The sequence below is a fragment of the Hevea brasiliensis genome, chromosome 2 (assembly GCF_030052815.1).
Source record: "Hevea brasiliensis isolate MT/VB/25A 57/8 chromosome 2, ASM3005281v1, whole genome shotgun sequence".
Classification (NCBI taxonomy): Eukaryota; Viridiplantae; Streptophyta; class Magnoliopsida; order Malpighiales; family Euphorbiaceae; genus Hevea; species Hevea brasiliensis.
In genome coordinates this window covers 92,381,962-92,402,851 of record NC_079494.1, presented here as the reverse complement: position 1 = coordinate 92,402,851, position 20,890 = coordinate 92,381,962, and the positions used below count along the sequence as shown (strand labels likewise).

The following is a 20,890-nucleotide window of genomic DNA, read 5'->3' as shown; positions in this document are numbered from 1 at the left end:
TTGGGATACACACTTGCCTTTGATTGAGTTTGCTTATAACAACAGCTACCAATCAAGCATTGGGATGCCTCCATATGAAGCTTTGTATGGCAGAAAGTGCAGAACTCCCTTATGTTGGGATGAAGTAGGTGAAAGGAAGATGATTGGGCCAGAAATTATTCAGCAGATAGAGGAAAAAATCAGATTGATTAGAGATAGACTCAAGGCTGCATCAGATCGTCAGAAGTCCTATGTTGATATGAAGAGAAGAGATATTGAGTATGCAGTGGGTGATAAAGTATTCCTCAAAGTTTCTCCTTGGAAGAGGATTGTGAGATTTGGCAGAAAGGGGAAACTGAGTCCTCGTTTCATCAAACCATATGAGGTTCTGGAAAGAGTGGGTCCTTTGGCATATCGGTTGGCATTACCTCCAGAGTTAGCAAGGATACACAATGTTTTACATGTGTCCATGTTAAGGAGGTACAAATCTGACCCATCTCATGTACTATCAGTTGAAGAGATTGAAGTAAATCCAGACCTCTCTTATGAGGAAGAACCCATAGAAATTCTGGCTTATGAGGTGAAGCAGCTGAGGAACAAACAAATACACCTGGTTAAAGTGCTGTGGAACCATCATTCAGGCCAGGAAGCTACTTGGGAACGTGAAGAGAGTATGAGGAGACAACACCCACAGCTGTTCAGAGACTAATGCCAAGTAAAATTTTGAGAAGAAATTTATTTTAAGGGGGGGAGAATTGTAACACCCCTATGTTCGGTAGTGCGTTCTACTGTTCCAGTGACCAGTTTGTCCGGACAGCTAGGATGCCTAGAACTACACTTCAATATGAGTGAGGAGACATCAAATAATGAAATACAAGAAAAGAAAATACAAGAAAAACAAAGGAAAAATAATAGTAAAGAAATGCAATCAAGTTAAGCGAGCCGAGAACCCTAGAGATGGGTGACCGCACCGGGAAGTCACGGCGTGGACCGTTGGCTAGCCCTGGACCGCGGGGAACCCTGAAAAATATTTTTAGGACTTAAAGAGACATCAATTGAAGTATAAATTCCATTAGAAATATCAAAGAAAAATTAATTAATTAGTACAAAGAAAAGTGAGAAATCGAAAAACAGACAAAACCCGGTGTTACAGAAAAATTGGGAATGCAACCCGAACAGGGGCATTGTTGTAACACCCCTCACCCGACTATAGTATAGCCGAGAAAAGTGTGCTACATTTGGTGCCAGAGCACCCTAACTTATCTTACTTTATTTATTCATTACTATATTTATATGAAGTCATAACTCATACAAGGTGTTATTATCTTATTTGTAATGGAAACATAAATCCTAATGTAAACCTCATCCTATTTATACTCAACAATCCATCTAGTTTAATTTCATTTCATATTCAAGTGGTATTACTTATGTTTTATTAGACCTACTAGTAAGGGGAATACAAATCTTAATCATATACTCAAATAACTTAAATGTTTATTAAGTCATTTAGGTAAATTACTATTTCTATTCCAAGTAATCCATGAATGTTTCATGGATTCCAAATTTCATACCTTAATTTCCTCTACCAATTTAGTTATTTTACTTTGTGTCTTTGTATTACTATTCACAATACTATTCACTCAGATTGTTGACTTTTTAATACATAATAAATTTATTGAACCTAAGTTCTCCAAGATAGAGGTGATTTTTGGCCGACTTATCCAGTTGAGTAAATAATTAATATGACATAAAATATGAATAAACATTACTAGAAATTAAATTGAAATTGAGTAGTGATGAAAAGAAAAGAAAAATCAAAGAAAAGCTCATTTATGACATCTTGATGATGTCATTTAAAATTGCCAACCAATCACCATTAAGTAACCATTTGACTAACTAATAAAAGAGCTAAATAAAGACCAAGGAAGACCAAAAACTAGCTGCCTTCTCTTCAGCAAAAAACGTGAGTTTCTCTTCTTCCTCCCTCCATTGATGTTCAATCAAGCAAGCTTAATTTCCTACCTTGTTACACCACTAAGCCCTAACCCCTTTCATTAAACCTTGACCATATCACTTGGGGAAGCTTTTAGTAGCCAAGAAGAAGAAGGAAAGTGAAGTTTTAGCTTGAAGAAATATGCCCTACAAGAGGTTAAAGTGAGGTTAGTGCTATCCTTTCACTCTCACTCCTTTAATCCTTGTTAGAGCATCATTTTAAGTTAAGAAATTGTAAGAACTTGAAGTAAATTTTATGTGTTAGGGCATCTTCAATTTTTGGCAGCCCTAAGGAAGGATGAGTTTTATTGTTTTAATGAATATAGAGTGGATAGAAATGATGTTTAAGGTATGAATATGCATGGATGTTGAACTAGTGTGCTAATTGAGGTTTATGGGTAATTTAAATTGGACATTATGGTTTTGAGAAGTGAAACTTGGATTTAGCTTATGAAATTGTGAAAGAACATTATAAGGGTCAATTAGTGACCATTTTAGGTATGTTGACCATGAATTGGACTGAAAAATAGTATAGCCAAGTGAATGTGTAGGCTGCCTTGTTAGTGCAGCAGAGTGACTGGAATTTCAGTCCAATTGCACAGCCATAACTTTGGCTGTGTTGGTCCAATTGGTGTTTGGCCAATTGGACATGAAACTAGGCTTATAATGGCACATTTTTTCTGAAGAAACCATGCCCAAAAGACCAAATCAAGAGGACCAAAACTTGGCCCCAATCCGGACACCCTGCAATAGCCCCTGCAGAATTGACCAAATGAATAGTAACTGTTCATTTGACCATAACTCACTGTAGATTTGGTTGATTGACCTGAAATTTTTACAGCAACAAGTTAAGACATAGACAAACAACTTTCATGAAGGAACCTACCCCAAATTTTGGCCAGAACCTAACCCAAATGGCAGTGGCAGTCACTGTTCATGTTACTGTAGATATGGTAATTTCTGCAAAATGCAAATCCGGCCAGCTGTGGTTTTTGGACCATATCTAGAGCTACAAAACTCCAAATGGAGTGATTCAAAAAAGGAAATTCAACTAGACAAAATAAGGAACAACTTTCATGTTTGTCATTTCTTCAAATTCCCACCGAAACAGGGCCCAATGGAACAGTAAAGTTGGGTCTCCAAAACTGAAATTTCTGCCCTCTTAGATTTAAGTTGAGAAATGAAAATGGCAATCAATTCCAACAAGTTTTAAATACAAAATGTGGTATGTTTGGGGTGTTAAAACTAATACACCTATTTTCTATCCAAAAGTCAACATTTTTGTTGACCAATGAGGTGAATAGTAACACCAAAACTTGAAATTTACAAATTGAAGAATTTAAAAGTTTTAAATGCCCTAGTATACCTAACAAGATTGGTTTGGATAGTTTGGCATGCCAATAGGGTTCAGTTAGTAGTACTGCACATGGCAACATGCCATTCCGTGATTTCATGGCTTTTAGCCATTCTGACCTTGTATTGAGCTTTGGCCTTGTGCCTGATATATTTACAGCTTGTTAGCGCTCATGTACACCGGAGATACATATGTGACCGATGGTGTGATCGCCCGAGGTACTTGATACCCAAAGGCGCTTACCCGCTTATCCAAATTACTATCTAGTGTAGGTTACTTGGGGCAACCAAATGAATAAAAGTGGACAAAGTAAATGATATACAAATACCAAACAAATAAAACATATACATTCACTGCACATTTAATTTCTTGCTATTTTCTTTTATTATATTATTGCACCACTAAGCATTATTGCTTAGCGCGTTGCTTTTGCCACGCGTAGGTACTGGAGATACAGATCGTGAGCCCAGTAGACCACAGACTGGGTGAGTCCATCCTGCAGTTCTGCATAGTGTCCGTGTCACCTCAACTTCTGTAGTGCATTGGTAGGACACTAGGTGTCATTTTGATATTTTGTGGCTAATTTTACTTTCTCATATGTATTTGAACTTATGTAATGTATTCTGACGTTCATGTAAATAATGGAAGTTATGACTATGAATGCAAAATTTGAGCAATTATTTATTATTTGTATATGAGTATTATGAGAAATGGATGTTTGAGAAATGAAAAGGCTATTGAGAACTGAAATTGAGAAATATTGTTGAGATTTTGGATATTGGAGTTTGATATGATTGAACATAAATATTGGAAGTGTTTTTAACAGGTTCCAAAGAACTGTTTTCTCCACTTTTAGCCGGTACTCCGCCGGATTTTCTTTAAAATTTTCGAAACCTCAAATAAATAATAATTTTGATAAATGGCTTAAATAAAGTATATTTCACAAATTATATTCAAAAGCATGGTATAAAATAATTAAGGTATATTAGAGTGTGCCGGTACACCGTGTGGCATTACTTACTCGGGTATAATGTACACGGGTAAGGGGTGTCACAATTGTGGTCATTCGATATCCCGAGTTTTCTTTTGACCTAAATGTCCATTAAAAATAAATAATATTACACTTGGAAAATATAATGAAAATTAAATTAGGGGTACCTAATGTAAATAGCCAAAAGTGGAGTGTAATTTGGGTAATTAGCACTTAAACATATACTATGATTAAAAATGGGTGAGTGGAGCACTATGGGAATTAAAATATACACTAAGTGGGCAGATTACTCCACTAAACATTTCATCACCTTCATCTCTTCTCCCATGCCGAAATGAAGCTTGAGAAACCTCCCATGGCCGCCCAAATGCATGGTTCATTACACCCATTTTCAAGCTAGATTTTGTTTACTTGTCTTCATTAATTTTGATCCTCACACCATGGGCAGTAGATAGGCAGCAAGAAAGGAAAGTTTTTGTGGATTTTGAAGAATTTCCAAAGTGGTAAGTTTGTATTTTTTATTATTGTTTAATTAAAGTTTATAAGGATGTTATGGGTGTTTGATTTATGGAGAGATTTTTGAGGTTTGATGTTGAATGGGGAAGTGTACTTTTGGCAGCCATGGAAACACCTTGAAGACAGTTTATTTTTGCTTGTAAATGGTGAATTAAAGGATTGATTAAATGTATATTGTGTAGGAAATTATTTAGGTGATTATACTTAGTATATGTAAATGTGTATTGAAATTTGAAGCTTGGAAATTAATGGACTGTAAATGTATCATTGTGGTAGTTTGTTGACTCTTGAAGAATGCTCGAATTCATGCTTGGTTTATGGTATATTAATTTTGACTTGTGTTGGATGTTATGGCAGTTTGAGTGTATATATGATGGTGTGAGGTTGGACATGTAAAAGTGTTATGGTTAGGTGCTTGAATTGTTGTAAGTTGAGTTTGACAAATTCTGTACTTTATGGTGTATGTTGAATGTGATTGTAAGCTGCCAAAATGACCTATAATATGTTGTGAATTATGTTTAGGTTATGGTACAACCAGAATTGGCTTGAATGTTGAGTTTGGTGAGTGTTAAAAGTGATCCTTGACATTTATTGTCTTGAATTTAACTATGATTTTACGTATCCATCATTTAAATGATTTATGAATTGTGATTTAAAGTTGTATTTGGTTAATGTTGTGCACCACTGAGACATTGTCTCAACGATAGCTTTTTTATTGTCCGCAGTAGACAGACGGACAAATACAGACTAGGCTGCTAGTACATCCAGCGAGAGATTATCGGGTATATTGAGTATACCACATTTTGCATTTTGTACTGTAATGTATGACCACTGTATGTACATATTGTTCTTGATTTTGAGCAGTTGTAAATTAAAATTGTACATTGAAGTTGTAAAGTAAATTATGAGATATTTTGGCTTGTAAAATTTATACTGTATTTCTTTATCTCAGCCTTTGAAAAATTATTGTGGATTGAGTTGAAAAACATATTGTGTTGAATTTTGTTGGAGTTTGAGATTGAGGAAAATATTGAAGTGTTTTTTTTACAAGTTTCCTGAAAAACTGTTTTATCCAAAATACAGATGGCACTTTGCCAAAATTTTTACAGAAATTCATAATAATTCAAATGTGTTAGTTCTATCACTTCAGTTCAAAAAGTTTTTAACACCTGTAAATAGTGCTCACCACTGTAAAAAAAAAAAAAAAGAAGTAAGAAAAGATTTAAAATCCCTTGTAGTATATTTAATGGGTTATCAGTAAACGAAGTTGATAATTCATTAGGTATACTACGGGATCATGTTATGCCTTACAGAGGGGTAGGGTGTGACATTCACCTTCTTCTTCCTCACATTTTCATTTGGCCAAATTCCATTTCCCATTCAAATTCCATGGCCGTCCGTGGCCAAGCTCTCTCTCTCCATGATCCAAGCTAATTTTCTTCTATTATCCTTCACTAAAGTTGGTCCATACAGCTTGGGGAAGAGATAGGGAGCAAGAAGGAAAAGTTTTGGTGAAGTTTTGGACAAGGTTCAAAAGTGGTAAGTGCTTATTTTCCTTACTTGCTTCATTAAACTTGTAATTGAGGTTATGGTGAGTAGGAATATGAAAGAATTTGAAGAAATTGTTGAGTGTTAACAACTCTCCAATTTGGCAGCCCTCATGTCCATGGGAGTATGAATTATTTCTTCATGTAAATGGTGATTTTAGGTGTCGATTAAAGTGCTTAAATGTATAAGAGTTTAATTAGCATGTGTATGTTTGAATTGTGTATTTGAAGTAAGGTTATGAAGTCAATATGGAAGTTTAAGCATATGTGCCAATTTGGGCAGCCTTGATGTCCTTAGGAAGGCCTTATTTTCATGTATATTTAATGTTGATTAATGAGCAATGGTATGTATATGTATATTATTAATTTTGATTAGTTAAATTAGGTTTGGAGAGTTAAATTTTTGGTTAGATATTGATTTAACTAGGTACGATAGATATTTACTTGAATTGAATTATTAGTGGACATTGATTTGATCAATTGAGTGTTGCTGGATATTGATCAATTGATTTTTGCTGGATATTGATCAATTGGGTTGTGGTTGGACAATTAACCAAATTACAAAGTACATGATATCCATTAGAAGTGCTAATTTTCAATGCAAAGTATGGTTAGTAAGGGCAGTATGCATTTTAGGTTATAAGTGAATTTGTGTGACACCAATTGGTATGAGGCCAATTGGAGGCAAAACTAGACATAAAATAGGCCAACTTTCATGTAGAAGTGTTGCTCAAATTCAGCCTAGAAGTGACCTAAAAGAATGATCAAACCCGGAATTGTATGACATGAAAATCTAAAATTTTGACCATATGAATAGTAGTCAATATTTTGGCCATAACTCACTCAAAAAAGGTCCAAATGACCTGAAATTTATACTGTTGGAAAGCTTAGACATAGGGCTACAACTTTGGTGAAGACCACCAAGCCCAGAAATGCCAATTACCAAGTCAAAATAATCGCCAAACTTGGGTTACAAAAACTGGCCGAATTGACTTTGACCTAAAAATGACCTAAACTTTGCAATATAAGTGCAACTTAACCAGCAATAGTAAAATGACCATAACTTGGTCCATAGAACTCCAAATGACATGAAATCAGTCCTAAGATTTCAATAAAACATAGATCTACAATATTGGTAATTTGACCAAAACCCAAAAGTCAAGGAAACTAGGTCAATTAACTTGAGTAATTTGGCACACTAAATCTAGAATTGGAACATTTGACAATAAAATCCAGAAAATTCAAATAAACATATCTCTCACAAGAACTGTCTAATTTAAATGAGCCATACCAATCTGGAAAGCTAAGAAAGAGACCTAAAACTTTGTTTTAGACAACTTCCTCAAATTATAAATGTATAAGGTCAGAATTTAAGGTCAAAGTCATTGACCTAATTGAGGACTATGCCAATCCAGGACCTTTGAGTCCAAGTTAACAATTTGTCTATAAAAAATTCTATAAAACTTGAAAAATAGTAAGCAAAATTTTTGGTTGTCTCTAAGACATAGAGCAACAATACTTATGAAGAATGTTAGACCTCAATGTGATTACAAACAGTCCAAATAAATTAGTAAAGTCAGAATCGAAAATGCCTAAAATGGAAACTAAAATTTAAATTTGACCTAGTTATGGTTAATTGACCATAACTTAAGTTCTATAACTCCAAATAGAGTGATTCAAAAAGAAAATTAAAGAAGACACAATGAGAAATAATTTAATAAAGAGAAATCTATTAAATTTACACTGTAGCTTGATCCAATAAACAATAAACATTGGCCATTAAATCTGAATAATTGCAATAAAAATGCAATAAGCTTTGAAATGAAATTGGCGACATATATCAACATGTGTGTCACACCCTACTCCCCCGTAAGATGTGACATGATCCCGTAGTACACCTAATGAATTACTGTACTTCGCCTACCGATAACCCATTAAATATACTATAAGGGATTTTAAAATAATTTTCGTAAAATTTAAATCCTCGATTAAAATCTGGTGTTATAATTTTTTTTTTTTAATTTTGGCAGAGTGCCGGCTATGTTTTGAGAAAACAGTTCTTCAAACCTGAAAAGGAAAACACTCCTAATATGTTTTCTCAAATACAACTCCAATAACTTCATTTTAACTCACAATTCAAATCTGAATAATCAAATCAATTCACTTTCAAACCAATCTCATCATAAAGAACATTTCGTTAATTACAAGACTCAACATTAATATTACAAAACTATTCAGGTAAATGAGATCTCAGATTTTCACTTATAATAATTTACATTTAATTACATACCAAAATATTTTACAAGAGTTTTTATACAACTGCTCAAATAATTTACATATACAATGTTACATACATACATCAAAACCTGAGTACATGGGTATACCTATGATATACCTAGAGCTGATCTGAATGTGTCTTCAAAGAAACTTACTCAATTGCTCTATGCTCTTTTCACCTATGACAGCATACAAAGCTATTGCTGAGTGACAACTATAATTTAAAACATAGTACAATATACATTGACAAAATTTACAGCAAATAATTTGGAAATCTGAATACTCATTAAATTCCAAAACTCAAAATATTCATTGCCAATAATGTAAATCATTTGTATAAAATGACTTTGATCACGAAATTTAATTTATCAAATCATAACTACCCATTTAAGGTAATTCCAACAAAATCAATTATACATAAATCATAATTGAAATCATAATTCTTTACTATTAAAAAACATTCTGTATCTCAAAAACCATTCTGTATCTCAAAAACCATTCTGTATCTCACTAACTATGCAAGACTAATCCGAAAGGGCCATCTTCGGGGTGATTGTAACTCCCTATGGTCGGGGAGGTCGAATCAGATTCTAACTCCCTATGGTCGGGGAGGTCGAATCATCGTGCACAGTACACATCACAATAGTGAATCTTCCGAAAGGGCCATAACAAATAAGAACTTAGATCTAACCTCTAATAAGAGGAGAATCTAAGCCTGTGCACGTACCATGGTAATAAAAACACAACTAACTCCATTGTCTTCTCAACAAATGAGAGAGACGGGTAATAACCTAGTCAAGCATCTATAGTGAGATACAAAACAATACCACAATCCTTTTAGTGAGCATAAATCACAATACAATTTGATTCAAAGTTAATTCCAATATCCAATAACTTTTATGCTCATCACAATTCAAATCATAAATTTGCATTTTTCCATGCAAATTGCCCATCACAATTCAAAACATGATCTATCACAATTTTCCAAAACATAATTTGTTCAATTCACAACAATGCTTAATGCTTGTGGAAATACCATTTCACAAAGCTAAATTCATACATACTATAACAATTTCAATAATCATTGAATTAAATCTAATGCTTGTTAAACATAATACACATAAGAAAAATATGTCATTTAATCATATGAAATATTCAGAACAAAATCAGTTAAAACTAGTTGTGCACAAACCTGATTTGAGTCGCTCCTAGGCCTTGACTCAATGTTCTCTATGCTTCTCAATATCCTTATCAACTGAAACACACAATTTAAAGTGCTTCAGTACTCAATGAATTTGTTTCTAACAATAAAATCTAATATTTAAATTTTCTTAGTACTATTCCCTTCATTTCATTTTATTAGTCAACTTATAATGTTGACCCTTAATGCACTCTAAGTGAGTCAATTTTAATGTTCCCAATATGTCACATTTTAGAGCCCTTTTGTGTTGGTATATATTACAAAATTCATTTTCAAGTATATTGCATTTTATTGCAATTTGCCAGATTTCGGTATACTAATTTGACCTAGCTAGATGACCTAGTTCCCTCGGTTTTCAGGTTTTGGTCCAACTACAAACTTGTAGGTCTATATCTTATTGCACGCGGGGCAAAATTTCAGGTCATTCTGAGTTGTGTAGACCAAGTTATGGTCAATTTATCAGTGCTAGACAGAATGTACCAAAATGGTAACTTTAGGTCATTTTTAGGTCACTTTTGGTTCGACCAAATTTTATACCTGAATTTGTGCAAGCTATTTGACTTGCTTATGGTCATTTCTGGGTGTTGGTGTCTTCATAAGAATTGTAGATATATGTCTAAACTATTCATGGTAAAAAGTTCAGGTCATTTGGACCTATTTTGAGTGAGTTATGGCCAAAACACCAACAACTGCCCAAATGGTCAATTTTCAGGCTTTCAATTCACTAATCTTAATTTGGTCATTTTTCAAGTCACCTTCTAGGCAGAATTTAGGTAAGCTTCCTTCATGAAAGTTGACACTTTTTGTGCCTAGTTTCACCTCCAATTGGTCTCATACCAATTGGAGCCACACACTTAAGGTTCTAAGCCAAAACATACACTGCCCTATTATACATTGTTCATCCTTTACCAATTACACATTCAACACTTACCAAGTTAACTCTTCCATGCCAATTCTGGTTGTACCATACCATTAACACATTTTACATCACATTTTTTGTCATTTTGGCAGCTTGTAACCACTCTCAACATACACACTATAATATAGAATTTTCCAAAGCCCCATTTACAACAATTCGACCACATGAACATACCTCATTCCATGTCTAAACCCTAACAATTAAACACACACACATGCTGCCACCATAAGCAACATAATTCAACAAACCATTCCATGAAAGTTAAACACTTCAATCTTCTCCTTGATGCTGCCACAAGCTTACACATACCCATCAACCTCCATTTGAAATTTTTAAGCTTATAAATCAAACCTTACACATGGAATTCAACTATAATACAATCAAACATTTAAATCATCATTCAAACCACTATTTACATGCAAGAACAAGCTATTCATAGTGAAGTTCCATGGCTGCCAAAATTTACATCTCCATTAATTCATCAAACTTCAAAAATTCTTCTATAAATCAATTACCCACAACCTTGGCTACACTTTTAATGAAACAAGAATTGAAAACACTCACTTACCACTTTTGAAGTTCTTCAAAACCTCACCAAAACTTAACTTTCTTGCCACCTATCTACTACCCATGGTGTGAGGATAACTTTTAAGGAAGGGACTTGCAAGAATTTATGGCTTGAAAGTGAGGATTGGAGCTTGCATGGGTGGCTGGCCATGGAGTTTCCTCTCAAGGTGTTTCGGCTGGTTTTGTAAAGTGAGGAAGATGTAGGCATATTCTGCTACACTTATGCTTAATGGTCCACTTAAGTGGTGTTAGTGGAGCACTAATTGAATAAAAATATATTTTAATGTTAAACTTTCTAATTTTCTACAATTTCCTCCTATCTTTTGCTATTTAGATTATGTACCACTATTTTAATTTTTCATGACATTTTTCAAGGGTAATATCATTTATTTTTAATGGACATTTAGCTCAAAAGGAAACTCAGGGTGTCAAATGACCCCAATGCCCCTATTCGGGTCACATTCTTGATTTTTCGGTAACACCGAGTTTTGTCGTTTTCTCGATTTCTCGTTTTTCTTTGTACTAATTATTTTATTTTTCTTTGATATTCCTAATGACATTTATACTTCAATAGATGTTCATTTAAGTCTTAAAAATATTTTCCAGGGTTCCTCGTGGTCCAGAGCTAGTCAATGGTCCACGCCCAACTTCTCGGTGCGGTGACCCATCGCTATGGTTCTCGGCTCGTTTAACCTGGTTACATTTCATTGCTATTATTTGTCCTTTATTTTTCTTGTATTTTCTTTTCTTGTATTTCATTATTGTATGTCTCCCCACTAACATTTAAATGTAGTTCTAGGCATTCTAGCTATCCGGACAGACACTAGTCACTGGAACAGTAGAACGCACTACCGAACATAGGGGTGTTACAATGTGAGGAATGAAAAATGGAACATATTAGTGACATTAAAAGTAATTCACCTAGTGTGCATTAAAGGTCAACATTATAGGTTGACTAATGAAAGGAATAGTATTAATAAAATTTAATTATTGAACCTTATTATTAGAAACAATTTAAATGAGTACTGAAACACTTTAAATTGTGTGTTGCAGTTAGAAAAGACACTGGAATGGGAAAAGACCCGCTGAGTCAAGGCCAAGAGGTGACTCATCAGAGGTTTGTGCACAACTAGTTTTTAATTGATTTTGTTCTGAATATTTCATATGATTAAATGACGTTATTTTCTTTATGTATTATGTTTATTAAGTATTGAATTAAATTCAATGATTATTGAAATTGTTATAGTATGTATGAATTTAGCTTTGTGAAATGGTATTTCAACAATTATTGAACATTGTTATGGATTGAATAAATTCTGTTTTGAAAAATTGTTATAGAATATGTTTTGAATTGTGATGAGCATAAAATTATTGGATATTGGAATTGACTTTGAATCGAATTGTGTTGTGATTTATGCTCACAAAAAGGACAAAAAGATTCATGATATTATTTTATATCTCACTATAGATGCTTCACTAGGTTATTACCCATCTCTCTCATTTGTTGAGGAGACAATGGAGTTAGCTTTGTTTTGATTACCATGATACGTGCACAGGCTTAGATTCTCCTCTTATTAGAGGTTAGATCTAAGTTTTTTTGTTATGGCCCTTTTAGAAGTTTCATTATTGTGATGTGTACTTTGCACAATGATTCGACCTCCCCGATATATGTGTACTTTGCACTTTGAAGTAAAGAATTTTAACTTCAAATGGGATATATGCATACTTGATTTTATTTAAATTAATATTTATTTCCATAAATTGCTAGAATTAGTTTAATTGTTCAGTTGTGATTTGACAAATTGAAATTCTTGATCAAGGTTATTTTAACAAATGATTATATTATTGGCAACGATTATTTTGACCATTGGAATTTTTATGAAGTTCAAGATTTCCAAATTATTTGTTATAATTCTATCAACATATATATGGTATTATATTTTAAATTATAGTTGTGCACCACTGAGTTCACCACTCAGCGATAGCTTTGCATGCTGTCGCAGGTGAAAAGAGCACAGAGCAGCTGAGTAAGCTTCCTTGAAGACACATTCAGATAAGCTCAAGGTATATCATAGGTATACACATGTACATAGGTTTTGATGTATGCATGTAAATATATGTATGTAAATTATTTAAGCAGTTGTATAAAAACTATTGTAAAATATTTTGGTATGTAATTAAATTTAAATTATTGTAAATGTAAATTTGAGATTTTATTTACCTGTATAGTTTTGTAATATTAATTTTTGAGTCTTGTAATCAATGAAATGTTTCTTTTATGATGAGGCTAGTTTAAAAATGAAATGATTTGATTATTGAGATTGAATTGTGAGATGAAATGAAGTTTTTTGGAGTTGTGTTTGAGAAAACATATTGAAAGTGTGTTTCTTTGCAGGTTTTGAAGAACTGTTTTCTCAAAATACAGCCGGCACTCTGCCGAAATTTCGAAAATTTTTTGTAACACCAGATTTTAATCGATGTTTAAAATTTCACGAAAATTGATTTAAAATCCCTTGTAGTATATTTAATGGGCTACCGGTAGGCGAAGTACGATAATTCATTAGGTGTACTATGGGATCATGTTACATCTTACGGAGGAGTAGGGTGTGACATCTTTCCAATTCATGCATCTCATGCAAATTTCCACATGTAATTCAAGTCTACCACTTCACAAAACATCATAATTCATGTTTAATTTCAATCAAACCCTCACCTATCCCAAGCTAGCCAAAATTCATCATTAGGTTTCATGCATGATTTCCATGATTTTCTCGAGGAATTTCCCATAATTAAACTTAATTCAAAGAATTGCATAACAAATTTAGCTTGGAAGAAAGTTTACCTCACTTAGCAAATTCTCCAACTTCCAAAAGCTTCAATATTTCTTCTTCCCTTTGCTTTCAATCTTCAAACCAAGGTCTAATTTAAAATTTTCTCTTAAGGAGCTATGGGAAATATGGAAGGAAAACAAGGTTTTCAAGAGCTTGCATTGATGAAAATGGAGGAAGAAAGTGAGAGAATATGGTTCGGCTATGATGAGAGGAAGAAGGAAGATGACTTTCTTTTAATTATGATGATTAAAAATGGTGTTTCTAATGTTTATAGGTCATTAGTTTTAATTAGGTCATAAATAAGTCATGCTTATGTCATTAAGGAAATTAAAATTTGAATTTGTCACTTCTTTTCTTTTCTTTACACATTTACACTTGAATTTTCCTCAAAGTTTCTTCATATTTCAATACATAAATTTCACTTAATTTAATAGACATTTTGATCAAAAGTCACCTCTTTAAGTGAAATGACCAAAATACCCCTCATCGAGTTATAGTCTATCTTTTTCCATAGTACCTGATGAGTCCTTAAGTTTTGATTCACTTAATTGTATTTCTTTCCTTTTTATTTCTTTGATTTCCAAATTTTCAATAATTTCTAAATAATTCCTTCATTAAGGTCTCCGTAGGGCCCTACACGAATATAGGATAGCAACTAATCTTACAGTCACTTCCCGTGTCAGTCAACCATCACCGGGACCTCGCTTCATTTAACCAATTTGTACTTCATTTTTTTTCTTATTTTAATCCAACCTCATTTGATCTTTCTTAATTTAATTTATGGTTTCTCTCTGTGATTTAAGTTTGGTTCTAGACATCCTAGCTGTTTGAATAGGCATTAGCCATCGGAATAGTAGGATGTATGGAACTACTTAGTATGAGGGCGTTTCACGTATCCGGTCCAGTCAGTTCTATTATAGGTTGCTTGGGCATTGAAAAGAGTTAAGAAAGTTGAATATTAGACAAATGAACAGAAAAGATCCCAAATGAAACCAATGTTTCCAAATGACTCATAATTAAATTGAAACACATTAGTCTTATGCTACTACAACATGAAATATTTATTTTTATTTATATAGTATATTTTTATTCTATTATTGCACCACTAAGTAGAAATGCTTAGCACGATGGTTTTTCCTCGCACAGGTCCAGACGATAAGGCCTAGTAGAGATTGGACAGGAATTATTGGAGCCTGATCTATAGTAGAGTCATTGTCACCTCCACTTATTATTTTGGTAAAATGCAAGGGGCCCTTACATGCATGATTTTGTACTTGTAATTAGATACATAGTTGTAAATTAATTTTTGAGTTGTAAATAAATATGTGCCTTTGTAAATTAAATCAAAGGGATGTAATGTTTGATGATACAAATGAATATGAAATGATGATATGGATTATTATGAAATTATGATAGGAAATTATGGTTGAATATGAAATTTATATTGTCTATTATATTGAATTTTCAAACAAGCAAATCTTTTAACAGATCAAATATCAATAAACAGGGGAAACTCTGGCAATTTCTCTACTTAAAAATAATCTAATTTAAATAAAGATAAACCCAAAATGGATAATGAATAAAGCAACATATAATAAGGTGCTCCGGCACAGAATGTGTCATTCCTTGCTCGACTACACTGTAGATCGAGTAAGGGGTGTTACAAAATCTCAGGTGCATCCATTCTTTGTCTATCTTGCATTAGTTAAGTTGTGCTCACTAAGTCAGCAAGTATACAAATTTGAACCTTAATGACCTCAGGTACATCTATTATTAGCCACCAAAGTATTTACATATTCACAACATCTCATACTTGACAATTATTTTAAGAATATCTATTAAACCAAATACATCATTCCTTTGTAACCATAGCCAACAATGTAAGTGTTTAAAACTTCTTAAATAATTGTTTTAGTGGAGGACCATAATGCAATTTTTAAAATTACACCATTACCAACTTAATCATTTTGTTAGAAGATTTCCTTGGCTGACCTAATTAATATTTGATCTCACTTTGCACATTAGCCATTTTCATGCATATCTTATATACATAATGAACATGAATATATTATATACATCATGAACATACATATCATATACATATATTCATCCAATGTTAATGTAAAAGGCATGATCATTAACTATTCTATGGAAATCCAATCCTAGCCACAAGGATTAGCCTCAGGGCATCCTAGATTAACATTCATCTATTTGAAGCTTGATCACAAATCTCCAAGTATTGAAGTCTTATGCTGCCACTGATCTCCATCAATGTATTAAGTTCCATTTCTTCTTGTAAATCCACCAAGCCAATTACATCTCATATCCTTGGCATATCAAGGTGAAAATTACAAAGAACAAAGCGTGCAAGCTCAAATAATTAAATTACAAACCAAGGCTATCACAACAAACTTATGATGCAACCCTTGTAAAAAATAAAATAATTATTACAATCTCATAGAAATTAATAAGAGCACAATTACATTGGTCTCCTAAAGTCCATAATTATCCTTCATGCCAATTCACACATTTAACATTTGAACATGCCTTTAACTTTAAAAATCTAATATTCAAAATTAAACTCACCATTCATGAATCATATTCACAATCATGTCATACTCATGTTGGGACTTAGATTAAACATTTTAATTACCAAGAAATGCCATAAAACATGATCAAGCACAATGTTCACAACATTGGCCAAATGGACATTCCACCTTAACCATTTAATGCTTTAATCAATTTTTATGATTTTTCTTGGATTTCCATGGTTCCAAACTACATATCATACATAATAAACACCATAAAACAAGTAAATTCACAAAGATAATATTGTTTTCTCTAAATCCAATTTTGGCCAAATTAATTTCATCATGGTCACAACTATGGCTGAATTAATTCTAGCAATTTCCTTTTATAATTTTCTTGTTTTCAACTGCATCTCAGGAAATAATCAAGTGTCCCATACATCATACAACATGATTAATTGTTTCTAATAATAAATTAGGGTAGCTCTGATACCAATTGAAAGGAAAATGCACCAAAAAAGGCCTTAAGGTGCAAAGGTTAGCAATTTTTAAAATTTTATAACCTCAGGTTTCATGCAACATATAAACTCTTTATACTATTGCAAAAACACTTAGCTTTGGTCATAATCAATTGCTAACAAGCCTAATTAGCCATTAGGAAATAAAGCCCCAAATTTTACCAAGTTAGGGTTTTGGAGAATTCTTGTTCAACTAGGTGCAGAATCAAAATCCAACACTAATTCCGAGGAGTGAAAAATATCAAGTGCTAGTTCTAGCTTGTCCACACAAGCCCCATGAACAAAGCAACTTCATAAAAAAAAAACTCCTTAAACTCCTCTCCAAGCGATTCAGCTAAGTTGTAGAAAGGAGTATCTTTGAGTTTTATTTGACATCAAGGTTATAGAAGTGGTGAGAAACTATTTGTAACACCTCAAATTTCTTGAGCTCTGAATAGTACCATTTTTAGTCAGTGAATAGTACTATTCAAAGCCAATTTGAGGACTGAAAATAAGATGACAAATAATTGGAAATAAGTAGAATAAAAATCAAGTAACCATTGGGTTATGGAAAATATTGGCATTAATGAAAGAAATGGACTATAACCCGATGAAGGTCATTTTGGTCAATTCACCCCTAGAGTTGATTTTTGACCAAAATGTCAATTAAATTAAGTGAAATTAATGTAATAAAATATGAAGAAATTTTGATGAATATTTAAATAGAAATGTGTAAATAAAAGAAGAAAAGAAAAGAAATAAAAAAAAACTTAATTAAAATTATGACATAAACATGACCAAATAAGAAATAAAATTTAAAAAGTGGATAAGTATATAAGTAAGAGATAAAACCCTAAAATAAAAAGCTATCTTTTCCTCTTCCTTCCTCACATGTGCTGCCCCACTCTTCCCTATGCCTTTCTCCATTGTTGCTTTTTTCTTGAATTCCTTCCATATTTTCCATATCCACCAATGTTACACTCATTTCATATAGGCATTTTAGGGTAGTTTTGCATCCATTTTGCCCTTATATTTTAGTGTATTTTATGTTTTTAGCTTTATTTTATCTTATTTGTTAATTTTATATACTTTATATTTGATTTTTGTAATTTTGTTGTTTTTGATAGGATTTTGTGGCAAATCGAAGATCAATGAGTGCAATAGGAAGTGATTTGAAGAGATTTGGAGTTCTTTAAGCATAGAGGAAAGTTAAAGAAATCAAGCCTTGAAAGAGCAAACCAGCCGAAATTTGCTTGAGACTTTGCTTAAGATCCTGCTTAGGATAAAGCGGAAGTGCTTAAGGTGCAGCACAAGTCAAGCATGAGCAGAAAAGTCCATTTTACTCTAAGTCTACTGAAATTTGCTGAAGGTCTGCTTAACCTTAAGCGCATGGTCGACTGTGAAATCTGCTAAAAAGCTGCTTAGGGTTAAGCCGAACCCTAAGCAGACTTACCCAGAACGTGAAAGATGCTGCTGACTTGGATAATTTTACACCTCATTTTCTACCCACTCCTTGGCTCTTATTTACTTTTAGGGCAACTTTTTGGGACGATATAAATTCATCATTTCCTAATTTTTGCCACAAGAGGAAAGAGAGGAAAGACAAAAAAAGGAAAGAAAATTTAATAGAGAGAGAGGAGACGCCATTCTCTCTTGGGAGGAGTCTTTGCACCGCTTTTGGAGCTCCAGAAACCAGAGATTTTGGTTCTTCTACCTGGGTTTTTCTATTTTAGTCCTTTTATCATGTTTTTCTTTAATTTTCCATCAATCTTTCTTGTAAATACCATAATGAGTGAGTAATCTCTTTAGATTTTAGAGTTGGGAAATATGTTTTAGATTAATTTGTGGATTTGGACTGGGTATTTCCTTATTTTACATAAAAATGAGTTTTGATTCCTTCCTTGTGTGCTTGATTTACTTGCCTAATGTTGGTACCCATTGGGTATTGTGTTAATCTTTGATTGAAGGACCGAAAGGTGAAAGTCATTGATAGATAATCAAGGATTGGAACTTAAAATCACCTAGATTTAGAAATAAACTAGGAATTTAAGAGGAATTAATTATTGGTTACAAAACTTAATGGGTTTTAAAGTAATCAAATACCATACGAAAGTAGGTTTGGTTATTTTAGAACACACTTTGGTTTGCTTGAAAAAGATATCAAAGGAATTTAGAATCAATTTCCTTCAAACTCTATTTTTCCCTAAAAATTGGAATGCCCAAGACAAATCCCAATTAATTTATGCATAAACCCCCAACTCTGGAATCATTTTTAATATAATTAGACTTTCATTTAAATTACCCATTGTTAATTTAGTTTAATTGCAAACTAGATTTAGAATTTATTTGTTGCTCTTTACCCATTTCAATTAGATTAATCAATTTACCTTGCTTATTTACATTTACCATTTATCCATTAATCATTAGCCCAAATAATCGCTTCATTCATAGTTTGGTACTCAAACAGCAAATCCTCGTGGGAATGATACTTGATTCATCACTTTATTACTTGAGACGACCCGTATACTTGCGGATAAGTGACATCAAGTTTTTGGCGCCGTTGCCGGGGATTTGATTTTTGTTTGATATTGAACAATTGTTTGTTTGGTTAATTTGGGCATTTTATTTTATTTTCTTTTTACCATTTTACTTTGAGAATTTGTTTATTTTGTTTTTCAGGTACTTTATTTTATGAGAAGAACAAAAAGTGAAGAAATTAATTTATTCTTTGATCCAAAAATAGAAAAGACAGCAAAAGCTTTAAGAGCAGAATCTAAGAGGAGAAAAGCTGAAATTAAAGCTCAACAACAACAAGAAAGAGCACAAGAGCAAGAGGAATTACAAGAAGAAATGGCCAACAACAATAACAACTACTCTGTGAAGGATCATGCCTATCCTAACATTGTGGATTTCATGCCAAGTATCACAAGACCAAGAGTAGAAGCTAATAATTTTGAACTGAAGCCTGCACTTTGTCAAATGGTATAACAATCACAATTTGGAGGAAATCCAAGTGAAAGTCCACATGTGCATCTAGCACACTTTCTTGAGATCAGTGATATGTTGAAGATAAATGGAGTTTCTGATGATGCAATTCGACTCAGATTATTTCCTTTTTCTCTCAAGGACCGAGCTAGAGAGTGGTTACATTCTTTGCCACCGGGTTCTATCACAACATGGGATGAACTTTCTCAAGCATTTTTAGCTCAATATTTTCCACTAAGCAAGACAGCTAAGCTAAGAAATGAGCTGACTTCTTTCAAACCTAGAGATGATGAGAGCTTGTATGAAGCATGGGAGAGGTACAAGGATTTGCGAAAGAGATGTCCACATCATGGGATTCCTAAGTGGATGCTTATTCAACACTTTTACAATGGAGTTTCGCCAGCTATTAGAAGTACAATTGATGCATCTTCTGGAGGTGATCTTATGGAAAAATCTGAAGATGAAGCTTTTTCTGCTCTTAATAAAATTGCTTATAACAACTACCAATGGAGTTGTGAGAGGAATGAGATCAAGAAACCAGCTGGTATGTTTGAGCTTGATGCCATGAATATGATAAATGCTAAGTTTGATGCTTTGACAAGGAAGATGGACAAGATAAGCATGAAAGTAGATTCTTCAGTCGGAGGTCCTAGTAATTCAGTAGAAGTTGGAGCTGCAAATGTCAATTGTGCAGCAGATTTTTCTG

General features: G+C 33.1%; 1 non-coding gene across 1 annotated transcript; it reads right to left on the bottom strand.

Annotated features, from left to right (window-relative positions):
• Positions 1-20,433: 20,433 nt before the first annotated feature.
• Positions 20,434-20,540, bottom strand: LOC131178199 (small nucleolar RNA R71). Its single transcript, XR_009147333.1, has one exon. It is a non-coding gene; the product is annotated as a small nucleolar RNA R71 (small nucleolar RNA).
• Between the last annotated feature and the right edge of the window lie 350 nt (positions 20,541-20,890).